The sequence below is a fragment of the Plutella xylostella genome, chromosome 12 (genome assembly GCF_932276165.1).
Source record: "Plutella xylostella chromosome 12, ilPluXylo3.1, whole genome shotgun sequence".
Taxonomy (NCBI): Eukaryota; Metazoa; Arthropoda; class Insecta; order Lepidoptera; family Plutellidae; genus Plutella; species Plutella xylostella.
This window is the reverse complement of record NC_063992.1, coordinates 6,871,454-6,893,530: the sequence shown is the minus strand read 5'-3', so window position 1 is coordinate 6,893,530 and position 22,077 is coordinate 6,871,454. Positions and strand designations below refer to the sequence as shown.

General features: G+C 36.7%; 2 long non-coding RNA genes across 4 annotated transcripts; one reads left to right on the top strand and one right to left on the bottom strand.

Annotated features, from left to right (window-relative positions):
• Window positions 1-9,815: 9,815 nt before the first annotated feature.
• LOC125489241 lies at window positions 9,816-11,736 on the bottom strand. The gene is made up of 4 exons (XR_007266831.1): window positions 11,424-11,736; window positions 10,954-11,087; window positions 10,463-10,522; window positions 9,816-10,123 (listed from the first exon to the last, which is right to left on the bottom strand). It is a non-coding gene; the product is annotated as an uncharacterized LOC125489241 (long non-coding RNA).
• Window positions 10,314-21,800, top strand: LOC125489242. Of its 3 annotated transcripts, none has more exons than XR_007266833.1 (3): window positions 10,314-10,597; window positions 20,781-20,880; window positions 21,221-21,800. It is a non-coding gene; the product is annotated as an uncharacterized LOC125489242 (long non-coding RNA). The 3 variants fall into 3 exon arrangements; XR_007266834.1 differs by lacking the exon at window positions 10,314-10,597 and adding an exon at window positions 19,121-20,163; XR_007266832.1 differs by lacking the exon at window positions 10,314-10,597 and adding an exon at window positions 20,479-20,520.
• The last annotated feature ends 277 nt before the right edge of the window (window positions 21,801-22,077 follow it).

Below are 22,077 nucleotides of genomic sequence, written 5' to 3'. Positions count from 1 at the left end.
TTTCGACGACTGCCCGCACGACTTCCGCGTTATACAAATGATGAGGCTTTTCAAGTGCTCGTATAGTTGCCGTCACGTTCATAATTTTCGAGGCGAACACACAGATATCACTAGGGTTTGCGGATAACTTCGGTAAACTGCGCAACTTATTTAATTCAGCCATGGCAATTGCTTCTGGACGGCCGAATCTAAGTTCTAAAAGCTCCATGACTTCACGCGCAGTTGTTGCTCCAACAAAGAGACAATGCCTCTTTAGCAAGGCCTCGCAAACTCCTTCGCAATCTTGCCTGGTTCTCCTGTTCACTGAGTTGATGCTCAGATTCCTCAAACGCTCTTTTAAATGGCAACCAGTCTGTTGATGCACCATCAAAGTATGGCAGTTCCACTATTCTCGAACTGGTATGCTGCATGGAACGTGCAACAGCAGAGCCTATGGCAGCAGCGAGCTCCTCATAGTCGTGCTTCATTATGACAGGTTCATTAGCCTTCACGCTAGTGGTCATCTCTGGCGCATGATATGCGCTTCTTTGTTCTTCAATCTTAGCTGCTCGTGCAGCATAGCATCCTGGTCCCGCAGGTTCAGGCAGGACTTGGCACGCGACGACGTCTTGTGGTGAGAGTGCGGGTGTACTTCTCCGCACCCACTCGGATGTGCGCGCCACTTTGATGGTTTCATCCTCTTCTTCTATCTGCTCCTCTTCCGATTCATCTTCTAGCACGGCGACCTTGGCTGCAGCCAATTCAACATCAAACATGGCTGCCTCAGCTTTAGCTATGGCCGCCTCTTTTCGTCGCTCGAGAAGTTCCAATCGAGCCTGGGCCAATTCTCTTCGCCGTGCACGAGAAGCAGTGGAGTGCGATGAACATGGAAGACGTGATCTTCCCTGATTTGTCGATGTTGACTCGACACTATCTATTGCAGCGCTGACTGCGGCGGCGGGGGCAACGGCAGTTGTGACACCGGCAACGACTATAGGGGAGGGTGGCAACAATGGAGGGTGCAGCGTCTCCGTCGTCGGCTCTGACGGCGGTTGTGGACCTGATGTACCTCCTGTGGTTGCACCCAATGCCGATGCGTACTCCGTTGCATCTGCAGACCGCGTCGTGGAGACGGCAGATTTCTCGTCCGTAGTCCTCTTCACTGCGTACGACTTCTGAGACCTCGTTACAGGCATCTTCTTTTCTTCCAATCCGGATGCACGAATGACCATAAATGTAAGGTCACTTCACGAACTAATACGAATGCCGGCTCGACTATAACTATCCGGCTCGAAGGACCATAAATGTGAGCCCCTTCGACACGACTCACAACTATTACGAATTCCGGATGGTACTATCTTCAAAAGAAAACACCAGTATTAATTTTCACTATTCACCTCGAGTGTCTCTGGAGTTGTTCACTGTTCGAGCTTTCTATTAAAACTGAACTTAATGTGCGCCGGACACCTCGCTTTATATAGGCCGGCGAGCGATCTTCCCGAAAGTTCCAGTGATACTCGAGGTCACACTATTTATTATTATTATTACTAAGTAGGTATAAACAATCCATACTTATCTACTAACTATAAGTACCTAACTTAGCATCTAGAAAGTTCGCGGACGTTGTGGAACATTCCCTAACTATTGTTCTAGAAGCTTCCAGACTCTTGTAGACTATTACATCCATACTAATCTTTCTAGGACATTATCGAAACTACTGGAAAGTGATGGAATGTTCCAGAACCTTCGCGAGTGATCTTCTCTATCTATCGATTGTCGCGAACATTATCAACAAGACGTTCAAAGCAGCTCGGTGACTTTATAAGTAATTCATCGTAGGGTCGTCATCATCATTCATGTCATTATCAAACTTTAATCTCTGGTTCTCCTTTTAGCAATTCTTCTCGTAAAATTTCTTCTACTTCTTCCACCACAAAACGCAGCAACAAATAAAGAATATTATACGTACCTATCTATCTTTTACCTGTTGACGCAACCATAACATTAAAATAGTTTTTTCTGAGGTACGAAACCCTAAAAATACCGGCGATGGCTGACTGCACTCGCTAACTAGCTACTCCACTAAATTGGTTCATATATCAGTGAGTTAATTATTTATGTTCTATTTACATTTAACGGCACGATATATTCCCACAAATACCCACAAATAAACACTTTCTTTCACTTCATTAACATTACCTGTTACTTTATAATTATAGTAATAAATAAAATATAGCCCTATATAGGCTGGTGTTGAAATAATGGGTCGCGCCACGCAACTCGCAACTTATGGTTTCAGAAATTAGTGCGGTTCTTTGAAACAAGTTTGAAACACTGTATAATTAAAATTGGGGAATAATTAACAAAATGAAACCCTTGCAATGAATATAAACTACTATTTATATTATGTTATTTTGTTATGTACACTATGTGGTTTTGTTAACTATTAAATAGGTCAGAGTTGAAATTATGTAACCGTACATTACAATACTTGTTAAAAGTATTTTTCGTAACCTAATTAAATTGTAACCACTCGAAGAAGTTACAGGTAAGTACCTATGTAGGTAGCAAAGTAACTAAAGTGTTTAGGTACTTATTATAATATTTATACCTCATATTATTATGATAATGTAATGATAATAATCTTCTACCAAAAAGGGTATTCAATATCATACGACGTGCCGCAGCGCTAACGTGGCATGACTCGGGCCCATAGCGCCACGGGATGAAGGTTGACATGCCAATGCACTTCGCTCACGGAGAAAATAATGCATAATACCACTTTACTTAGGGAAAATTTTCGTAATATACGAGTATTAGTTACTACTACACTCCGCTAGCTTATCCCACCGCCGTCTCAGCGCTCATCTTCTTTGTCCTTAGAAGTCCTTATATACTCACAACCTATGTATTATATAGGTATTATATGTAAGCCAAATGAGTTATTGTCGTAAGTTAAGCTGTACAAGTAATTAATTACGGAGGCGGTCCACTAAAAATAGATGTAGGTCGAGTCTATTATGAATTTGTATTGTTCGCGTAGTAGGGAATAATTCAGTTTCGGAATTCTTGGAACTGACTGCATAAATTTATTAGGATGGCAGGTGTATTTAACTGTACCTCATTGAATTCCCGTATTACAAACTATATGTTTCCGCAAAAAATCTGATGTCTATTTTATTTATTTTAGAGGCGCATAAATATGTGAACCTTAAGATTTAGATGAACAGAGAATTTTTATGCATTAGCTTACATTAATGCATAAGCATTAAACCGAAAAGATGTTTTTTATTTTACTTAATAAGTCCATTTCTTGTAGAGTATTGTAGGACTGTAGGTATATCCTACAACCCAACTAAAAAGTCCAAATCAAATTAGCCAGTAAAGGAGAAGCTGCTTTCAAAAATTTACAATAACTGCACTCGGCTGATTTAGGCTCGAGACGTGTGCCTTTGAGCGCCCCCGCGTGACTCTGGCGAAGACAAAACGTGTAGCCTCTTCTTACAAAAGGCCTCAGCTCAGCATGGGTGCACGTCTCTCGTGCAGCTTCGCTAACCTACAAGTGATGATGTGGACGTGAGCGGAATACTCACTGCACTAAGAAATGGGCCTGGTTAGATTTTACCGTTGATTTTCTACTTTTCTGTACGGTTTTTTTTTCTGAAGCAAGGTAAGTATACTAAAAACTTTGATTGTACGGTTGCGGAGTTTTAGTTCGAGTTTTTCTTTTAATACAACCAGGAATTTGGTCTCCTCAACGTTTTGGTGTCGAACATTATAAGGTTAGATGTCATTAGAGAGGAGAAATAACAGGACCGTGACGTGAACCATGGTGAAACAAGGGCGACGCAAAATATACACAGTAGTAGATGTTTGAGTGTGATCAATAGTCGCATTTAGGTACGCAATACTTTGCAGTGATAAAAGAAAACGTGGATGTTGTTAAAGCCACAAGTCGTAGTTGTAGATACCTAGACTACAAAAAGGTTGCCGCCTGATTTCCACAGGGGAAAAAGTTTATTCATTTCAAGCAATCGTAATATATTTTCTTTTTTTGTAGCCATAAATATTCATCACAAAAATGTAGCTACCTTGACTTTGTTATGTTCTGTGATTGTCATATTACGTACGATTAAAAGTAGATTGTTGTTTCTGTTTCCGTAAATCAAATCAAAGTATAAATAGTACATAATAGTAAAAACAAAGTAAACCTACATAATAATCATTTGTTAACATTGGTTTGTTACAACAATACAATGGTCTTAAATATAAATTGATAGTTTCTGTATGTGTAGCCATACTTAGGTACAGCGTACAAATTAAATTTATTTTATAAGAAATTGTATTTTTAAGTATTATTAGGATAGAACGCGTAGGTTTATTCGCAACCATATCCTAAGTATTTTACTCTGACAATACGCAAGGTTATCTTCATATATGACTAATGAAAACAGGTCGGAATATGATGTATGTGGCAGGAGCTATTCGTATTCTATCGTTACATACATATAGGCAGTAATGGCCACCCTCTATGATCCTATGATTAATGATGATAAGAGTTGGATACACTTGGTTTTCCTGTGGCAATTGTAGATGAATCATAACTGCTTAAATGTTTCATGCTATGATTTCCATGATACGACGATTCAATCGTGAACCAAAATATAACCTAAAAACTTATATTTAAAATTTATTATAAAAATATGGTTTTCAATTGTATACATAATTGTGGATTACTAAGCGATTGCTTTACTTTGAATTTGTATAGTTCAAGAATGATTTTGCGCCCTCCTCAGATATCATTTTAAAATTAAAACTGAAATAAAAATTCCACAGAGAACATCGAATAAGCGTAAATCTTTGTAAATCAATGGGAATAGCCGGTGGCGGCGTTGCAGTATTTAAACTTGATCCCATATGGGCCAAATGGAACACTATAAAATTCATTGCATTTTTAGACTACAGCCTACTTTGATAGCTTTCGTGATATAGTTTCTGTATCGAGAACGAGCTGCCGCGAGCCGGTAGCACTAATATTGAGGCCTGATAAATATTGATGCAGATGAGTTCAAGTTCTATAGATATCAGCTCTACTATTGTTCGTTTGATAGGCCAGTTTCTCAATTGGGAAAACATACTAAGCATGGACGCCGGCATTCCATGCTTAAGTTTTAGTTTAAAACAGTCTCAAGTTACAAACAGTTTTTTATGTCAAGAAACTAGTAGAAGTAAGCATAAATAATGTAGGCGACACATTAACTCTGTAAGCCCTAGTATGACTAAGGCAAAATATACTTGCGAAGATGAATGGACGCCGGCATTCCATGCTTACCCCCTTATTCATAGAGAAGTTACAGAACGTTTTAACTAATAATCTGTTTTGTCCCTCTCCGACAAAGAACAATTTGTTATTTGACAGAGAGGGACAAAACAGTTTATTAGTTAAAACGTATTGTAACTTTTCTATGAATAAGGGGGTTAAGTTTTAGTTTAAAACAGTCTCAAGTTACAAACAGTTTTTAAGCGATGTCACTGAACACAATCTCGGTCGTGATGATGGTTTGATTGGCTGTTGTTTTGTACAATAAAGTACACTTGCATTTATTTACAAAGGGGGCCATTATTATAAATCATATAAAGTAGACAAATAAGGTAAGTAAGTAATTAAATGCTCCATCACTTGCACAAAATAACAAAAATATACGATTTGCATGATTGTAACCTAATTCATTTTGGGATCACCAGAAACAATGTAAAATATTCTTATAATTCCGGCAATGAATTGAATTTTAATAATACCAAAAACAGGATTACTTCGTGTTTTACGCAATACAATTTTTGTGGCATTCTCAGCTCCCATTCCAGCTGATTTTGTTATGAATTCGTAATGTTTGAGCTATATCAATGCGACCTACAGCATGCGTACTGGAGCAGTATATGATATAATATTCATGAAAATCCATTCAGCGGCGCAAAATTATGTAAATACAAAATATTCGGTTCCGTATTCTTCGACATGTCCAACATGAATTACCGTTTTCGGTTATAATAAAATATGTAGTGTGGCGTGCGTGTAATACAGAAGAAATACATATATAATACTATTTTTCGGTAAGTAGGTACATAATAAAATTGCTTTAAAATTCATTTGGAGTTTAATCTGATTCCTGGATGGCTGCGGCGGCTGCGGGCGCGGTTATATACCTATATTATCACATCCCATTACGTCCTTACTACTGGGACTCGGGTTTTCTCCCAATGATGGAAGGTTTCTAGACCTAGTCCACCATGATGGCCTAGTGCGGATTCGTCTTTATATACCTTTATAAAAAAGACCGACATATACAATATTGGATATAGGTATGTACAATGTAAATGTATCAAAATTATATTTAGTACGGTATTTTACACACTGGAAAACTATAGCAGACACGTATTTTGCCAAAGTTTGTATGGGTTAAGTTGGTTGGGATTCCTTTGTCCAAGTGACTTAAAATTTGGAATGAACATTCTTTATCACAATTTTATAGAAACTGTGTGTACCTAAACTTCCTTGTTTCTCAAAGGAAATTCTGTGGCAGTGGCGGCCTAAAGCTTTCTTGCGAAGGGATACAAATAAAAAGAAAAACAATTGGCAAAGCGTGTTTTTGGCCTTAAATTTAAATTGTTTTTGTTATTCGCAGAAGTACAAATTAGAAAACCACTATTTCCTTAAAGTATTCCTTATCTCGATCATTGAATAGAATATGTATAATTAACTAGACAACAATAATGAACAGCCTACCAACAATTAAAACAAAAACGTTATTGTTCTAACAGATGGCCTTCTTTCATAACTCATAAGCGCTCTTCATTACTCCATCCCAACACTGTGCTGGACAAAATTAACCCTTGTCAATTGTCACGCAAACCTCTGTCCCCTTCCCACTTGCAACCTTTACTGACCTTCCCGTCCCTTTCTACCTTAGGTCTGCTTATTCCTGAACCGTAGTAGGCACTTTGTGTATTCACCATTCATCTTCGCAAGTATATTTTGCCTTAGTCATACTAGGGCTTACAAAGTTTATGTGTCGTCTACTTTATTTATGCTTACTTCTACTAGTTTCTTGACATAAAAGTTTTTGCTTTATTTGCAGAGTTGAATAAGTACGGGATACATTACCTATTCGCTTACTACTACTATATTATAATAGGTAAGTACAGATAAATTACCTTTCTAGCTATACCTACTTAAAAAAAACACCCTATAAAGTTTAAATCATTCGAACCATTTAATTATGCATTGCATAATAATATAGTTAATTAGGTAGTAAAATTTCATTTTATCAATCAATCAATGTTCACTTGAATGGCATAATTGATTTAAACAAAAATAAAAAATTTCAACCGGTGCCTTCCACATAGCCACCTGTCTCATACCCGTGTTAGGTATAATATCTCGTTGAGAATTTGTTTTAGTGGGGAACAGGATAAGTTGATACCCACTCAGGGAGACTGATGTGTCGAGGTAAGCTTGACGAATGACATCTGGGAAAACCTCTACGTGACTCTGGGACCCTGGTATATTTCACCCTATTTCACGCCTATGGAATAGAGCAGTTTTGTCGTCGTACGCACAAATTGCCAGAGTTCATGCACAGAATTTGATGGATGCGGCAGCTGCAAGAAAACTAAATGGCTTCTTTATTTCCCGGGAAAATTGATGATAGCGTTAGGGTGCTTTTCCACCAGAGATGTGCTATGCTACGATGCTATGGATGCGTTTGATATCCACCAATCATATTATTGGTGCACATAGCTTAGCACTGGTGGAAACGGATTCAACTAAGATATGTTTTTTGTATGGAATGATGCGTGCTATGGATGTGTGCTATGGATGCGTGCTATGGATATGTGCTATGGACCATCGCGAGTGGTGAAGCTATGTATGTGCAGAGCAGACCTACAGTATGCCCGCGTTTTTCACTGAAAGTAGACATGCCATCGTGGAAGCAAAAAGTTATTTTATAGCTCGAGATGCGCATCTTTCTCGCACAGCTACTTTGCGGCGGCGCATCTTCGTAGCGCATCTTCCTCGCACAGACCGCCGTGAACATAGCAGCAGAAGCAAATTTTTTGTATGAGTGAATTTGTTTTCATGATCATGAAGAAATAAGAAAAAGTAGCAAAATTCTGTTATCACTACATGCTAGGGGATGCTGCAATGAACCTATATACATATTACACATTTAACAGTGTGCTCGAAATTAGTCAAAATTATTAATTATAAGGACACTCAATACGGCCAAATATTATTCATGATTATGAAGAAATAAGAAAAAGTAGCAAAATTCTGTTATCACTACATGCTAGGGGATGCTGCAATTAACTTACTAACTACTATTACACCATTCAGAGTGCTCCGGCAGATTAATTACATTACAAGTTAATGTCACTCATTAAAAAAAAAATTACAACTAAATCTACCCACATGAGTGTGTAAATAACGGATAGACGATGGTAAATACATTATAAATCTGTATATGTCATCTTTGTGTTTGCTCAATTGACTTCAAAATAATCAATCAAAGAGAAAGCGCCTGAATACATTGTACAGCAAATTGCGCAAAGAAGCCGTAAATTTATCGTGGTGTAATTAATCTCTCGGAGCACGTTGGTAAATGTGATATATGTCTATAAGTTCATTGAAATATTCTCTAGCATCTAGTGCTAACAGAATTTGGGTAGATTTGCTTGTTCTTCAAAATCATGAAAAAATTGTCGCTCATATTTGCGGTTATGTCGCTATATAATGTAATTGTGACGTAATTAATCTCTCGGAGCACGTTAGTAAATGTGTTGTATGTCTATAAGTTCATTGAAGTATTCTCTAGCATGTAGTGCTAACAGTATCCCGCCACAATGGGTTATTTCTTCATAATCATGAAAAAATAGTCGCCCATATAGGAAAATATTATGTTATGTTAATCAAGTTAAAACTTGATAAGAACTAAATCTACCACTCATCGAGTGTATGTAATGGATAGACGATGGTATATAGATCGTAGCAATAACTACTTTATGTACGTATATGGTCAAGGGGCTTCAAAATAATGAAAAGTGTAAGCATCTGAAATATGTATTAAGTAAGTTGTCGGCTAGGGAAGAAAGTGAAGGAATTTTTCACTAAAACAATTATCAGCACCTCAGCCCAGTTGGTTACAGCCTCGAACTAGATCCCTGTGGTCTGTGGATCGAATCTAAATAAAGCAACTAAAGATCTTTTTTATTTTTTTTATTTTAATGATGGTTACTTTTAAAAATACATACAGTAATGAATGTAACCAGTTATATTACAGACTTATTTTGGGTTCTTAATATGTAGGTAAATAAAAGATGCCAAGACAAATTTATTTTATTTTAAGTATACAAATCCACATTAGAAACTACATCAACACAATCATGTTAAATTATTTTATATTGTTATAAGTAGGTATGATTAAAATCACAATGATATTTCTAAATTTATTATTTATCAATCAGAATATGGATACAAGTAACAGTTAAAATCGATAGCTTGAATTATATCATAGCTCTTTTAAGTAAGAGCATACTTTATTAAATAAAACAGAATAAAATGTGATCTACTAATAAACCTAAACTTAAATAGAACCTATAAATATTAAAATATATATATAAATAATATAATTGTTACGTTCACTTCACTCTCACTGCACTAACTCATTGTTACTACTACTCGACAACAGGTGTCGCTATTATTACCGCTACTCGGCAACAGATGGCGCCATGTGTCCAAAGAGTTAAAATAAACAATAACATGCAATGATAAAAGATACATAAATTATTTTTCATTATTACTTGCCTTATCTGGTAACCTGTATGATATATTTTGTTGATTATGTTTCTACCATTTCTTTTGGGATAGGTGTTGGTTTGTTTTATTTAACATGCTCTCGGTTTTATTTTCTAGTAACTGTTAAAATAAAACTTAGAGCTAAAAAGTTTTCTGGTAGTGATTCTAGGATTTTTAAAAAGTTGCCTATCCAGGTTGTCTGTTGATCAAAATCCATTTAGTAGTTTTGTCGTCACATTCGCTGGGTACTTCGACATGTCGATGTTGCATCGTCATCTTCACCCAGGTGATCTGTTGGCAAGAAACGATACATTAATAAATAGGCGTGCCAAATAAATAACATTGCTGTGTGAACTAAAAACTATAAAAGTTTCAGTTTTCTCGCATACAAAGTGGCGCCTCTAGCGGAAACTATCATGAAACTTTTGACAGATAATCTATGCAGGTGACAGACGAAAACAAAAAAAAATTCGTTTACGTAAATTGCAAAACCCGTACTAGAGGCCCTGATACAGGATGTGCTGCACCATGATTTTATTTATTTGGCTTTCCTATGCATTATGCTGGTCTTCAGTTTCAATATCATTTAAATGACTTTATTGTTTTAAAATAATGTATTTCTACACTTACCTTCTCATTATAGAGGCATGGCCCGGGGGCAGCGGCGGTATTCCCGAAAAAATAGGAAAGCTGAAATTTAGAAGAAAAAAAATATTAAATAAAGATATAAGAAGAGATGTAAGAAGGCAAGCTGACAATGGGATGGTATGTCTGCAAAGCCAATCATAAAGAACCAAATAAACTGCTTATGGGCTTATGGTTATATTAAACCGATTGCATGTATCTATATACTCTAAGCATGTATCATATTTGTTTTCTCAGCCTCACACTTTAACTCAGGTAAGTTCTGAAGCACATTTACTGATTCTACACTATGTTTGAATTCAGTTTCATGAAATTGATTATTCAGTAGACTGTGAGGATCTACACCTCTTGACAGACAGTCAGCTGGATTTAATTCAGTAGGAATATAGTTCCCTTTTTCAGGTACCTGCTCACATTCCCAGAACATATCTATTTTCCTATTTAAAGACTCTGTTGAGACAGCCTCAGATACTGACTTGCAAAAGTTACTTGGTAGTGATGAACATCCCTCGCTGTTCAATGGTGCAGTGCCAGCAACAATGTAGCCGAACTGAGTGTTGTGTAGAAACAGCTGACCTGGTATCACTGGCAGTCTCTCACGCAGTAGGATCTGAAACATGATGTCACACCCAAGTAAAATATCTATATTTCTAGGTTCGCTGAAGCATCGGCAAGCTGAATGTGAGATGGTATGTTGATGTCCTGTACATTGACACGGAAATGAGGCATTGAAGATGTTATGTTGGGGACAATGCATGATAGAACAGTGAGTTTATAATCACTGTTGGCTGACTGGATAGCAAATCCTAAGTTTGAAATGTGATGAATTGATGATTAGAGATGAGAAAGCGTTTAAACTGAATAATGGTTAATTGATAAAGGATAATATGAAATATTATAATCATTATATCAAGATTTATAGTCATCAACAAAAACTAGGAAATACCTGGATCCTCCAATCTCCATTGGCCCACAGACATCGGCATGTTTATTACATCCAGGGGTCCACTGCTCCTTGCACCGTTGTGACCAAATGGCAGACGAGACTGCTTTCCTTCACAGAATACAGGCATAATAATAAGGCATTAGTTTTCTTCACTTGCTGCCAACTGATGATCTGCTTCGCCGCCATCTTGCCGCTATGATGGCATTTTTATGGCAATCTGTCGGGTGTGCCAACAATTTCTGCCAGTATCATGTAATGACATTGCATGTGTATTTATTTATATTGTAAATATTGATACCCCTGTTCTTGAAAACTTTACGAAATGTTATATTTAAGCTGTGAATTTTATTTTTAGCAGTGCTGCAAACCTTATATTGTTGACTGTGCTACTCTCTGCTCAAAAAAGCACTTCCTAGCTCGGTACTATTGTAGTTTACTGCAAGATCTATCAACTTTGTCTTCACTACGTCATAATGTACTCTGTAACTACGTCACCCGTAATGGTGATTCCCGAATTTTCTATTACCATTATCATAGGGAAGTATTTTTTGGCAAACCCGCTAGTATTAGGCATCCAATCCACTCGTCATCCACTTTAAAACCTGTTCCAGACAATTTCTACGCCGCGCCGTTTCCATTATTAGATTAGCGTCACGTAACTAATTCATAATTAATAAATAAGGTTGTCTGGTAGAGATTGCTATAAGCAATAAGGCCGCCTTTTTAATCTGTTTTTATTTTTAAGTTTAATTTTGTATGTTGATCTATTTTGGTGCAAATAAAGAGTATTGTATTGTATTGTATAATTCGTCATTGACTCGCTGGTGTCCAGACGAATTGATTTCAGGTTTCGCAATAAAGTTATTCTTCGAGAGAATCCGGAATCGTCGAACATAGTTCTCGACATCAGAACCATTAGGGCCGATGTAAAATTTTTGCGAAAATCACTTTTTTAAAGATCCTTCTTTCTTTTAGTCTAACACACGTATCTCTATCTCTTTTTGTTCAAAACTTCATTTTCCTAAAAGTGGTCGCATATCCACAGTACACTGGAACCATACGGACTTTTTATAATTTCAGACGTTATGGCTGTACAAATATGAAAAAAATGTTATTTTATATACGGTCGGTTGTAAACAACAGTTCAAAAATACCTGCAAATAGTTCGTCCCATATCAATAACGTACCCTTTTGTCCAACTAAATATTACTTATATGCGGTCAAATTTTCACGTCAGACCTTATGGTTCGAAACACATTCAGTTAAGTTCATACAACCCCGAACGGCCCTCAGAGTCAGGTTCTGCTGTAGCTGGAGCTTCTTGCAGTTGGTCATCGAGCATAGTGCGTACCACGCCGGAGCAGCGTAGGTAATACGGAAACGCATGTATGTTTTAAAGATCCTCAGCTTCTTGCGCAGGGGGAGTCGGGAAGCCAACATGGGACAGAGCATAGCCCGTGCGGCCTTCGCCTAGTAGACTGAGTTGACCGCTTGCACACTCATGGTGAGCGTGCGCTCGATCGCCACCCCCAGGTACTTGACTGAGACGAAATGACTTCGGAGTTGCAGCTTCTTAGCCAGGTGCGGCGGACAACATCTCGGTGCCCACGTTGCCCACCACTTTTCCAGCCATTCCGGCAGGTGATCCAGTTTTGATACGGCCAGGTTTTCGCCGCCTTCTTGTTTTCCGAGTTTCGCATTAAAGTCTCCCATCACCACCGTGAAATTAGTAGTGAACTTACGCAGGGCAGACGATACGTCTTCATACGCAAGTTCGACCTCATCATCGGTGTGCTTAGATGTGGGTGCGTAAACCTGTATGACCTTCATTGAGTATCGTTTAGATATTCTCAGGATGAGGTACGCAACCCGTGTCGACACACTTCCGATTTCAACGATGTTGTTGACGAGGGACTTGTTGACGATGAACCCGACACCCCCCTGGGACAGTTGGTCGCCCTCCCGGTGGTACAGCACGTTTCCGGACTGGAGAATTTCCGTATCCTCTCCCTCTCGTCGGACTTCGGATAACCCTATAATGTCCCATTTTAATTTGCTGATTACCTCTTCCAGCTCCTCTATCTTCACGTCTTCCCTCAGTGTCCGTGCGTTATATGTTGCCAGGTGCAAGGGTCGGTTGGGCTGGTAGCCGACTCTCTGCCGGAGATTCTTCGCACCCCCTGCCCCGCCGTTACCGTAACCGCTACCGGAGTCCGGGATAGCGGGGCTGCCGGAGACTGGGGGCCGGGGCTTTGTTTGTTCCATCATAAGGAGGTGTGTTTGCCATAATCACCGCGCTTGGCAGGCGTGTTGGTGATTCTCCTTTTTTACGGCGGGAGATCGCCGCCTCTGCTAGGAGAGGAGGTCGGGTCGATTTACCGCCGCCCGACATTCGGCGTTGTCACTCGTTAGCACCACCCAGGGGACACGTGTAGGGTAACTAGGGTTTGTACCTACGGACGTGAGCGACAAGCCCCCCTATGTAGACATACACAAGCCAAAATTCAACTTGAATACTATTTTCCCCGAACCATACAGTCTGTTGTTATAATAGGTATACGCATTTTTTAAAGTTAATTTTATTTTCTTGACCAAAAGGTCCGATGTTAACAAAAGCCTTGCCTTTTAGTCTAAAATCTATACAGCCGTAAAGTCTTTTATTGACGTGAGCCTCTAAGTTACTATTTATATTTATAGTCGAAAAATGGGGCTGATATCCATACTCAAAGATACAAAACTAGATTTTTTCGCTAATATTGCATAAATATTGTCTTCAAATGAAACGATTTTGTATTTTCATTAACTAGCCGAGCGAAATAATGTAGGTATTTCGACTCCAAAACAAACATCTTTGTTTGTTTTAACGGTGGTAAAAGTTTATTTTGGCTCTACTGAAAAGTTTCAAAAATGGACATCGGCCCTCTTGGTTCTGATGTCAAGAGTTTGTAGTTTCTTCCACAAATCCTTCCCTTCGTACTCGTAGCACTTTTGATGTGGATATACAATGACGGGTCGATCATTAAAATTAACTTGGCGTTGGTGTAGGTATAGGTACAATGTACAATGGGGGTCGCTAAACATATCACTTTGGACTTATTTCGTTCGTTAAATAAATAGATCACCAATCGCATCACAAGATTTCTTATATATTATATACCTATGAATATGGTCACTACAAGCTTATGTTGAGTTAAGGTTTTTTCATTACTTAAAATAGGAGAACCCTTTAGTAGGTAGAAACAGAAAAAAGAAACCGACTTTTTTACGTTTGGGAGACTTGGCATTTTTTACAAGTTAGGTATGTTTTTGTTTTGATGGCATTATGCTTTGTCCCGCTCATACTCTGTGGCCGTCTCTTTTTAACTCGGTTACCGCGCTATCGTTGTGTAAGTGAGCCTGACTATGTGTGCGTGGGCTGCGTGGCTATCGCGCGCCGCCGCCGCCGCCGCCACCACCGCGCCGCGCCGCCGCGCAGACAATGTATAGCCAAACCAGGAATATAAAAACCCTCGCCATATTGCGGAAAAGCAATAGAACTTTTTTCTTGCACTGGTATCATTGACTCAAAATGTCATTTGTCTATTGCTGTCAAACTGTGGTACTGTCAATGCGTAGGGTTTATTATAGCTTTTGTGAGTTTTTTGTGTTTCCAAATGCCTAAAATTATCCATAGCCGTGAAAGGAAACTAATTTACCACATAAACAAGTATTTGTCGGAGAAAAAGTCCGAGGGATTGGACTTATTTCTACTTGATAACATAACTGATACTATTGTCAAAATGACTGGTAGGTATATAGTATACTAAGAGCAAATGAATTTGGCAAATTTGTAAGCTATAACTGTAGTTTTGACTGATTATACCTAACACATATTTTATCCAAGCAATGGGTATAAGAAAGTTAAACCCATTGCCTGGATAAAACATACATACAACATACATAGTTCTGCATGCAAGGCTAAGATGTAGTTTATCTCGAATTCCTGTGAAGATGGAAAATATTAAGCCACTAACTCTTTGTCTTTTGAATGCTTAATACCATTTAAACAATTTTGCCTTTAGGACAAGTTCACTATTTTCAAATTGCCGTTAACGAGTACCTACACAACTGTTATCTAAATGTGGGCTTCATCACGATGTTTTCTTTCACCGCAAGACTGTTAGTAAACAATAATGTTACTTAAGTTCCAAAGAACCCATAGGATATATCCAATCACTGAGCTACTGACACTCTTTTCAAAATAAATAATAAGAAAATGACAATTATAAATTTGAGCATGGCCAATTCACATTGGTATGACTATACTTAGTGTTGCAGTCCTCAACGCGAATGTAGCGCATTTAATACAGGGTTTTTATATTCCTGGTTTGGCTATATTTTGCCGAAATACCTACCAACCTACTTTGTAGTTGGTCTGAGCTTCCTACCTATTTGATTTCGAGAAATTTGACAGTAAGAGAGTGAAAAGTAATATATGTTTGATTTTGTTTTAATTATAATATGACCTACGTAAGTACCGAAGTTCAGCAATTTCGTGAAAAAATATTCAGCTCATCCCTACTTTCAATAGTACTCACATACCTACCTACCTGTAAATTAATAGGTTCCTTCATTAACATACCTACTTAACTAGAATAGAACCGTAAGTATTTATTTTAAAGTAGGTACATCAGCATGGTCATTATGTATGTCGTTGATAACTCTTTTCACCGTAAGCAGACTGTCAAAAAGCAAATTTTGATACTATTCGCATTATGTAAGTCCGGTTGGTTGCCAATAATGACGTCATCATGGGTATAGACTTCAATCCCCACCGGCCGCCATCTTGTTAAAATTATATATATTATGCGAATATTTCATCGAAACCCGAGATTGGTATTTTGTATTGGATAGTTGGAATCATAAGTACAAATTTGGGTGGCCCAACTGTCTTGTCTTGGGCAACTAGTAAACAGTAGCTTTTAAATAAAGAATTAAATTGCTCATATTATGTCCAAATGTGAATTTTATGAGACTAAACCCAGAATTCATAAGTATATAGTGGCTCGTGCATTCGTAATGTGAAATTTGAAACGATTTTCTCCTAGCTTAGCGCGAGACTATTATTATTCTAAGGGAATTTTCTATGAAAATTATGAACATAATAAAACTTTTTTCTATTTAGGTAATGCATTCATATGTGAATTTGAAATTAATATAGGTAAGTAGTTAGTTAATTATGCACTTATGTGGTACTTCATAAAAATATATCTCGGTAGTCTCGGTACCCAAGTGCATCATGGAATCTATCATCATTCATCATAATATTCATAGTCCATAGCTGGATTTATGTCTCCTTATAGGAGCGGAATAAAATGTTGTCCTTCATCTTCCTTTAGGTACCGGTCACCTACCTATATGTCGGAAATCCAGCTAGTCTACGTGATCAAGACAACTACTTATATGTTTTTAGATAATTTAGTTTACATGTAAGTACTTGCTATACAGTGAAGGTAATATCTATGGACAACATTTCAAAAAACCTAAGCGGCTATAAATCGAAAACCATTTCGAGATTTAGCTTTAAAGGCCACAAAAAAAATATTTTTGAATTTTTAGGATATATCATTTTGGAGAAATTCATAAAATAGTCTAAAAGTGCTGATGATGTCATTCATTAGGTGCGATGCATTTTGTTGCTCAAAGCCTATATAGATGAAAAAAAAAAAATAACTGTCACTTTCATTTTTAATTGACGTTGACGTTTTATCGTGACGTTTTGTTGTTTATTTGGGTCATTTTCATAAATTCTGTTCTGACACTTTTAGACTTTTTTTTATTATTGATCATATAAAATGGTTAGTACGCATTAAGAGATGACCCGCTATACAGGGTGACTGTTAAGTCGATGTATTCCTTTAAATGGGTTATAGACGGAGGCATTTCCAGTCGATTAAACCCCATAATGCACTATCCGAAAGTTAACCATTTCTGAGTTATTTAAGTTTTAAGTTTTTTTTAGGTTTTTGCCGAAATTTATGTTTAAAAGCAAAATATTTAAAAAATTTACCATTCTTTTAATACTTTTTTGATTGTTTTGCATCGATGACACCTTAGCCAACTAACTATAATCATTAAATGCGGAATATTCAACTTAATTTAGACACAGTGCTTCAAAATAGTTGAAACATTAAGAAAATGTTAAGAAAGGTGAAAACAAAAATGCTAAATTAAAAAAGAATTTTATCTGAAAAATTTTCAGGCACTACAGCTTAAAAACATAGTTAATTTATAAGCTTTAAAATGACATATTCAAATCTAAAATCGATTAAGGTATTTCCAAGATATAGCCAAAAACAACTGCATAGGCGGACAAATCTCAGTAGGGAAACGAACAAGATTTGTTCCAGTTTTAAGGTAAAATGTCTTATAACTGGACTTTGTAGAGCTCTGAACCTTTTACTAATTATTGTTCTCCGATAACACGGATCCTCAAAAGCACAGATCGACGACAATGTTGCTTCACCGAAATAATGGTTGTCCGATAACTCGTTAGCCGAAAGTATTATTCAGTAATGTTTGGTAAAACAAATTAATTCTTCACAACCCGGTTCCCCAAAGCTACTGTTCGACGACGGTTAATTCGCCGAAAACATGATTTTCCAGTAGCACTGACCGATAATGATTGTTTTAACTTCACCGTGTTCAAACACTGTGCCAAATGTTTTAGCTGAAAAGTTTCACCGAATAGTAGGTATTATAGGAGATGTCATTTTTCGGTTAAACAATTTCACATGCTGTGCTGTCGAAAAAGCATTCTATCGTTACCTTAATCGACTTTAGATTTGAATATGTCATTTTAAAGCTTATAAATTGAATATGTTTTTAAGCTGTAGTGCCTGAAAAATTTTCAGATAAAATTCTTTTTTAATTTAGCATTTTTGTTTTCACCTTTCGCTACATTTTCTTAATGTTTCAACTATTTTGAAGCACTTTGTCTTAATTAAGTTGAATATTCCGCATTTAATGATTATAATTAGTTGGCTAAGGTGTCACCAATGCAAAACAATAAAAAAAGTATTAAAAAAATGGTTAGTTTTTTTAAATATTTTGCTTTTAAACATACATTTTGGCAAAAACCTAAAAAAACTTAAAACTTAAATAACTCAGAAATGGTTGACTTTCGGATAATGCATTATGGGGTTCAATCGACTGGAAATGCCTTCGTCTATAACCCATTTGAAGGAATACATTGACTTACCAATCACCCTGTATAAAAAATGTCCCAGAGCATGCCCCGGCCTACATAGCTGAAAAATTTTGGGGTATATTATATTTATTTTAAAATAGTAATATATTATGAATTCAATTATGCTTGACTTTAATGCTTAGTAAAAATATTATTTCATGATAAGTATTTTTTTATCATCAGAAATATCAATGGCACACTTTTTTGTCATTTGAAAATGACCCATTTGTTGGTTGGCACGTAAACAAAGTTTATGTCACTTGTCAGTTGTCAGTGTCATTAATGTTTTTTTTTCGAGACTAAGGCAAAGGACTAAAATCGAAATTGAGCCTAAAATGCCTACGTCACTTCCGGTTTTAAAATAATAAAGTTTAAAGTTAAATATAACATGGAAAAATAAATGTACATGAAAAATAAAAAAATACAGGTCCTCTAATTTTTAACAAACTTTCCGAATAGCTAATAAAAAAATAGGGTAAAAAATGAAATGTTGTCCATTGAAATAAAATAATAACACAATTATTGATTGTGTGTTATACTTATTTATCAATTCATTATGACTGACAAGATATTTATCAACTATCTACCTACACACAAAATCAACACATCCGCAGTGAATTAACTATGATCAACACATAACTGTCAGCGGTCAACATTTATTATTTTCAACATTTATTCGCCATTTCTAACTAAATAATGCGGCAAATTAAAAAGCCCTAATGTCAGTACTTGTAGTTTGAAGTGAAATGAAGTTGTCATTTAGTCGGTTAACCAAATCACAGAATATTTTCATAAAAATTTTTCAACCTCTAGTCTAGTGTATCGATAAATCTCATACCTATTATTCGTTTAGTGATCATGACCGAGATAGCCGATGCCAAAAAATGGTTAGAAACCCATCATAGATTTATACGGTTAGTAATCGCGAATCTTTGACACCCGAGTTACATAATGGCCCGGCTGTTACCTATTATTCGTTTAGTGATCATGACCGAGTTAGCCGATACCAAAAGACGGTTAGAAATCCATCATAGATTTATACGGCAAGTATTCGAGAATAGTTGACACCCGAGTTAGATAATGTGGGTGCAGGCATAGGCACGTTGAAATGAAATCTCATCATAAAAATTGCCATGCGTAAAAAATCAATATCTACCATTAATTTTATCGCATTTTATGATTATAAAAGCAGTTCTTTACGAATCATTGGGTTTTATTTTTATTGATAAATAGGTACGAGAATTTTATCGATATTATAATAAATAAATGAAAATTTCAATAAACCAATTTATTCCAACAACTTATTTTGTGGGATTTAAAATCGATATTAATCTTATCAAGTATCGAGGAACGACTTTTTTATTCAACGTTGAAGAAAAAAACCATGTATGTGTGTAAGTCTTGTCACTTTTGACAGTTACTATTTTCTTTTTTCTGTTGAAAACTTTAGCCGAAATTGTCTGAACTGTTTGAACTGAAAAAGTCTCAAGAAGTTTCTTTTAAGTATCCAAAGTAAGAAAAATGTTGAGGATAAGTTGGGTCCATAAAGTGACGAACGAAGAAGTTCTGCGACGCGTCGGAAGATCCCGAGAACTCACCTTGACCATAAAACTGAAGAAGACAAGCTATCTTGGACATGTGCTCAGACACGATCGATACAGACTTCTTCAGGTCATTGTGATGGGCAAGGTAGAGGGGAAAAGACGTGTGGGCAGAAGGAGAAAGTCGTGGCTCCGTAACGTAAGAGAATGGACGGGAGTGGCCAGCGTAGAACAGCTGATGCGCTTGGCGAAGAATAGAGAGGAGTATGCAGAGCTGACTGCCAACCTCCAGTAGTGGAGAGGCACTAAAAGAAGAAGAAGATCCAAAGTAAGTATCAATATACCTAGATGGTTTGAATATAAAGATTGCAATACTCAGAAGGTATTGTACCTAATATGAAATTTATTTACTTATGTCGAATTGATTTAGAATTACTACTGACAAAGCTATTTATGGCATTATACACAAGGCACATAACCTATTTCTCTTGAAAATGAATGGGGGCCTTTAGAAAGTTGTTAAAGCGGGCTGCTTTCTATGACTATTAATGATAGGGTAATAATTTGGTGCTACCCTTTTAATTACAGGGTGCTTCCCCTTGGTGACGAAAATGCCGCACCGCCACTGTGACTAATGCTGATGCTGTTGCTACAAATAGTGCTTTGCCCGACGGAATTGAAATTATGTGTAAGTGTGTATAATTATTAATGAATAAAAGTGTTATAGGCACTGGATAGATATAAGCCTTAGTATAGATAACAAAAAACTTTATTCATTTTTGCCTTATTCAGATTCTACTGAGAATGAAGAGAGCTGCAGCCCTACTCCCACTCCAGTCAAAAAAGGGCGCCATGAGTATTAAAAATACAAATTATACATACCCTCTACGAGGGGCCTATGTCCAGCAGTGGATGAATATTGGCTGATGATGATGATACATACCCCTATATAATATTCATAGAAATTAAAAAGTACATTATAGAATACCTATATAGTTACATCCATTAAACATCTTTCAAAATTTCAGGAACTCCCAGCGCAGAGGCTGAAGCCAAAGGAGACATGATGGTTTTGCAGCGCGAGCAGATACAATGCGATAGCAAGAAGGCGGACACCATGGAAATGGTAGCTGCAGCAAGAAATACACAAACTGCTGTAAATTAGGCCCACAATGCCAGATGAATGGCATTCATAGAAGCAGGACTTGAGTTGTGGAAAAATGTAGATAGTATTCCTAATCGTAATTCATTAATGAATCCTACTTAATATAACAAAAATATGTCTTTAAATGCATCAACATGGTACCTAAGTTATATACTTTTTTCTAGGCTCTTGAGAAAAAGGAGGAATAGTTCTAATTATGTAATAACTTGATTGTTACTGAATGATTATGAGAATACTCAAAGACTTATATGGGAAATAAGGCTTTTATCATTAATATTATTAGTTTTATTAAAGCTTTGTTGTTTTCCAAGATGATTTAGTCAGCAGTGGATATCTGACTTTAGAGAACATATACTTAGGTAATTTGGTTATTCTAGGAAAGAGACTTAAATAAACAAACTGTGATTAATTTGTTGTTTAAATAAATATAAAGTGAATGTGTATAAAATGTGTTTAATTTAACAACTTACAATTTGAGGGATGTTGAAGGAATGTGCAAGTATATGTTTGCTTTCGATTCATCATGCAATACACCCTTATATCTCTGACTACACTTAGGGTGGGTTGCACGTCAACTCAAATCCCTTGAAGATTGGTCTCTCTCGTCGAGAAGTAAATATCTCTAAATACACCATTTACGATACCAGCAACGCCATCTGTTGGTCACTAGCGTGCAACAACACTCATCGCAATAAAATAAAAATAATTTAATATGCTGAT